The sequence below is a fragment of the Macrobrachium nipponense genome, chromosome 43, assembly GCF_015104395.2.
Source record: "Macrobrachium nipponense isolate FS-2020 chromosome 43, ASM1510439v2, whole genome shotgun sequence".
NCBI classification, from domain to species: domain Eukaryota; kingdom Metazoa; phylum Arthropoda; class Malacostraca; order Decapoda; family Palaemonidae; genus Macrobrachium; species Macrobrachium nipponense.
In genome coordinates, this window is record NC_061104.1 from 25846407 (window position 1) to 25851987 (window position 5581).

Below are 5581 nucleotides of genomic sequence, written 5' to 3' on the forward strand. Positions count from 1 at the left end.
ACTTTGTTATTCTTGAGATAGTAGTTGGTTTTGCAATGTTATTTTGAGACAGCTGGCTTTGTGATATTGATAATCATATAGCTGAAATTGATTAACATGGCTGTACAACTTCTTAAATCAAAATAGGCAAGTCAATTGTGTCTTTTGTAGTTTACTGAACAAAAAATCCACTGTGGTTGAAAAATACATGTATGAACATGTTCATAGTTAGTTGAAGATAGTAACTGCTGATATAGTGGAAGACATGATTTTTCATTCCAAAGATTCTAGAGTTGAACGTTATTAAAGTTTATTAGCCACATACCATGGGTGCCTTGCATCATATTGGGTTAGCTGGTAATTGGGTATACAGGATATTAGTAGAAGCTTTATAGAAATGTATTGTACTCTGTTTTGAATGGTTGTGTTACATTATTAAAAATAAAACTTTTTGTCATAGTAAAGGCATTTGCTGAGAATTTTTGGTGAAAAAATTTCTTATTCAAAACCCATTAATCATAATTAGCTTTGACTGAGTGAAATGGACCAAGTCGCATTGACTGGATGAGTTGAAAGAAGAGAAGCCGTACTTTGCATGCTCAGCTCACAGTCGACTGTTTGGTAACCAATACTTCCTATTCTTCAGTGTGATTTCTACAAAGGTGGATGTTATGCTGTAGGTTTTGTTTATGTGTTGAGTGATTTTTACTGTTGTTTTGCCCTTATGGAAAATTTCATTGCTATAGGAATTTCAGTAATGTGTCAAATATCTTTAAGGTTTTAAATAAATATTCTTTGAACTATATACTATAAGCATAGATTTTATGAGAAGATTCTTATGAAATCATACTAAATTATTTGTTTTGCATATTGATTGTTAACTTGTTAACTGTCTCCATCAACATAAGTTGACCACCATTGCCGCTCCACTTCTGCTTCTATCACACGTTGTATGTAACACACATTCTTTCACTTTACATGAGCCTGGCTGTTTTGTCAGTGCATCAAGGATGCCATATAATGAAGAACCCTCTCTCCTGTTGGCCATTGAGAACCTCATTGCCAACAGCAATTTCCAGTGATATCCATGTTTCTAAAAGCCTTTGCACCCGTTATCATTATTATGGCTAGTTTCAGAGGATTTTTTGGAATAAAGTGCTTTTTTTTTTTTTTTTTTTTTTAATCATTTCTGTGGTGTCTTTTTCTATTTTTTGAGAAATTTTTCTTTGGAGGAAATTAATGATAGAATTGTGTTTTCTTTGACTTGTATTGGTGAAGGTGCATACAACTTCTGTAAGTATGACTGTTTACTTTAATTTTTGCAGTTTATTATGTTACTTAGCAAGGTTGTTTGGTCATATTTGCTTTACCCAACGTGGATGGAAGTGTTATTCTTACAAGTTACATTTCTGCTAGTTGTTCATACATGGAACAAAGCTGAGGTCTTAACTTTAGGATAATCTTCTGGCGTCACCTTAAAACCAGTAAAAAATTGTTCATACGCGAACAAACCTTCGGTCTTCACAATAGGATCATTTCTAGCGCCTAGCTGGATCAGGTTAAAAAGCAGATGAAAGCAAGGAATCTTGGGATATCTGGCAATGTATGCGTAGCTCGGGTGAGGATTGGTCAAGGACGCTGCCGCTACGCCAGTCTTTTTTTTACCACCTGGGCGAGTTGTGTTAACCTCTCTTGGCCTTTTCCCAGTTCATTGTCCATCTCGCTTGTGTTAAGTGTGTGTGTGTGTGTGTTTGGCTGATATTATGGCTTCTGCTCCTTCTCGGCGTCAGCGTATGTGCCCCGGAGTTCCAGGTTTTCTGTGTTCTTGTTTTCTGGCTTGGGCAGCGACTGACCCTCACATAAAGTGCAGTAGGTGTCTTTCAAATTTCTGTACTATCACGAATCCTTGCACGGAATGCCGGGCATGGCCTAAGGAGCAGTTGAGTTCGTTTTATGACAAGAGAGAACATCAGAGGGTTTCAACTCTTCCTACTTGGGAAGGTTTTTCGATTTTTCCTGATGTTTCGTCTCCTGCAGTAGTCAACCCCCATAGTAGTGTTGTTCCTGCGTCTCCTTCCTTTTCTTCCATTGATTCGGCGATGGAAGTATCGGGAGGCCACCAGGCTAATGTTTGTAATGTAGCCCCTTCTTCCTCGGGAGTTTATTTGATTCCCGAGAAGGGTGAGGCTTTTTCATCAATCTCTTCTCTTCCAGAGTCGGAGACGTCCAAAATGGCGGCGATTTGGAAGACGCTCGGGCTAGGGGGTCCCCCATCCTTGGAGGGGTTGCTAGCACATTTTGTGGAGGCTTCTCGCACCCCCCCCCCCCCCACCCCCCCCCCCTCCCTGGTCTGGCCAGGCCATCCCCCCTCCTCCCGGCCTCGTCTTCGTGGGTAGCAGAAGTCAGCCATCTTGTATTGTTCCGCCAGTGTCTGCTGCCGCTTCTTCGAGTTGGAGTGATGCTGTGGCGTCAGCCCCGTTGATGACGTCACAGGATCTGCCTTTTGTATTCCTCCGCCAGTGGTGTCTGATTCCTCCTCTCACCGAAGGGAAGCCGTGACGTCGCCACCACTTGTGACGTCACTCACATCGATGACGTCTCTCCCAGTCGTCTCCTCTGATCCTCCTTTCTCAGCCGTGACGTTATCCCTGCCGCCCAGTTTGCTACTCTTCCCTTCCTTGTCATCGGAGCCTTCTCTGGCACATCAGTCTGAGGTCATATGCCAGGCAGTGCTTCAGAGGTTGGACTCTGTTTTGGATGTGAAGTTGGCTGCTTTATTGGTTGGGAGGACTGGTAGGAAACTTGTTGCTTCGTCCCTGACTCCTGAGAAGAGTGCTCATAAGAAACCAGTCCTGTCTTCCTCTCCCTCTTCCCCCTCTACGTCCCGTCGGCGTATCAAGCATTGGAAGGCTAAGGACCTTGCCCTTCCTTCGCCTACGAGGGAGAGCAACGCGGACGTGTTCCTGAAAGTGCTGTTGTTTCGGGCAGTGTTAGTGCTCCTTCCTGTGCGCGATCTGCAGGAGATGCTTCGTCCTCTGCCTCGAATCTCGGGCGTGTTACCCCCCCACCCCCGTCCGTGCGCATCGCCAGCCTGTTGCAACCTCCCCTGCCTGTGCACGTGATGTAAGTGCTCCTTCTCCAAGGCCTATTCGTCGCCGTAAGGATCTCAAGGTGCCTGTCAAGAGGTCGAAGGTAGTAAGTGCGGAGTTGGTTCAGAAGGAGTGTTTGCCTGCCTCTCTCACTAGTGCTTTCAAGAGTTCAACTCTAGGGGATTCTCCATCGATCTGAGTGTTTTTTTCGGGCGGGGGGGGGGGTTTGGGGGGGGGGTTTTTTTTTTTTTTGTTTTTTTTTTTTCCCCCCTATCTCACGTACGTACGTCCGCCACGCCCGTGACCATTCATGGACATGTCGAGTCATCTGTTGATGAGGTAAGTGATGTTCCTAGTGTTGTAGTGGATTTGTCTCGGAAGCCAACGCATGAACCCAGCCAAGACAGGTTAGTTGGGGTTTCGGGCTGTTTGGCTGCTAACCCTTCCGTTAATTTTGGTGCGGAAGGTGCCTTAGAGGAGCCTACACATTCTTCTCGTCGTCGGTCTCCATTGCCAGAGCAGGATGAGGGAGACACGCAAGAGTTTTTGTCTTCCTTTTCAGAAGTTGTTGATCTCATTCGTGCGTTTAACAATTTGGAAAATAGGACTCAGGCTCAGTCGTCTTACACTCCGTCTTGCTTGGAAGCTTTGGTGGGAGCTACTCAGGACCCCAAATCATCTCTTCAGCTTCCTTTGTTGGGGTACGTTCAGTTGGTCTTGCAGAAGGTTAACGCCTCTGTTTCAGACCGGGACAGTTCGCTTCGCTCTAGGGGCTCTACCAAACTACTACCCCTGCCTCTCACGTGACATAGGAAGTACTAATGTACGAACTCTGCTTTTCTTGTTGTCACGCCATCTTAACCCAGACGTCATTCGCCTGAAGCCGGGATTGACTTTGAAACAGGTGAGGTTGGTGGCTCCGTCCTAGTCTCTGCAAGATGCCTCAGCATTGGAATCTACGGCGGCCTCCATGTTGCAGACGGTTTCTTGGCTGGACTTCTGGTCTGTGGTTATTGCCAAGATAGCTTCTGACAGGTTCCCGGAAGGGTTGGTGAGTGCATCCTCGCTTGCCAGTCTGTTGCAGTCCAGGGGCAAGGCGTTTTCATATATTGTTCACCTCAGTGCTAATTTATGGGCTAATCTTCTTCTGATTAGAAGGGACGCGGCTTTGTCTAGGATGGAGAGTAGAAGGGACGCGGCTTTGTCTAGGATGGAGAGATCGCTCGACACCGAGTCCTTTCTGGCATTGAGGAACTGAGATCTGTTGGAGTCCCAATTTTTGTTTCCTCGGACAGAACTCGAGAATACGATAGACCGGCGCCTGGCTGACACCAAAGACCGACTGGTGCACCAGGCCGTGTCTTAGTCAGAGTCTCGTCCTCGGAGACGTCCGGCTCCTCCTCCTCCCCCTGTCCAGCAGCAGTCAAGGAGATCGTCGCCTGGTAGGCTGTCGAGGACCTCGAGTTCGGCAGGGCCTTCCCGTTCGACACAGCCTAAGTCAGAAGATCGATGCCCCTTTTGCTCTCGTTCCTTTAAGCCAAGAAGGTGCCCAAGGGGCTGAACAAGTTAATGCCGCTTATTTTTAGGTATGTATCGGCCCTAATAGATACTCTGTTATTGGCACTAATAATGGGAAATCGCCTCATTTGCCAAAAATCATTGATTTTTGCGCTGCTTATAATCTTTGTTCAGAATGTCGTTTGTGGTTGGTTGATTAGTGGAAGAGGTTCTCCCAAGAAATGTCTAACACAAGAGGAAGACAAAGATGCCATCCTTGTTGGTTGGTCCTGCATCTCCATCTTTTGTTCAGCCCCCTCTTGAGGCTGCCCTATCTTTTGCTTGGCCTATTTAAGTTGCTTTACCGTTATCTCTCTCTCTCTCTCTCTCTCTCTCTCTCTCTCTCTCTCTCTCTCTCTCTCTCTCTCTCTCTCTCTCTCTCTCTCTCTCTCTCTCCAAGAAAGGGGGAGAGGATGGCCTTTTCTTCCAATGCTTGGCTTCCCACTGCCCAGTACCATCTACCATGGTGGTTCTGACATCAGCTTTACCTGCTCTAGTGATGTCAGCCTGCTGCTATGATGACGTCATCAACTACCCCACTGGTTGAGTGCCCAAGTCTAGTGGAACTTAGAAATAGTTTTTTAGCTTATAGTAGTGAAGCAGATGGTAATTATAGCATGGCAAAACTGTTGGGAGAAAGCTAATGTATTAATAATGTTATCTCTCTTAACAAAGAAGCTGGTCTTCTCAAGTATATATGACAGCTGTGCTATCTTAGTATATTCTTTCTTTTTTTTTTTTTTTTTTAAATAGTTATGTGATCAGATTAATTAACATTTCTTTTTATCAGAATTTTATTTTATTTTTATCAGAAATTTATTTTATTATTTTTTAAATCAAATTATATGTATCTTATAAAAATAAAATTATTTTAAATTTTGTTTAATATATTATAAAACTTGAAAGATCGCATTTAGTATTCGGCGTCAGTGACCTGGTAGTGTGATGCCAGATAA

General features: G+C 44.7%; 1 protein-coding gene across 1 annotated transcript in view; it reads right to left on the reverse strand.

The window, feature by feature from the left end:
* Positions 1-5581, reverse strand: part of LOC135213843 (uncharacterized) — a 138735-nt gene that overhangs the window by 98960 nt on the left and 34194 nt on the right. The window lies entirely within an intron of this gene.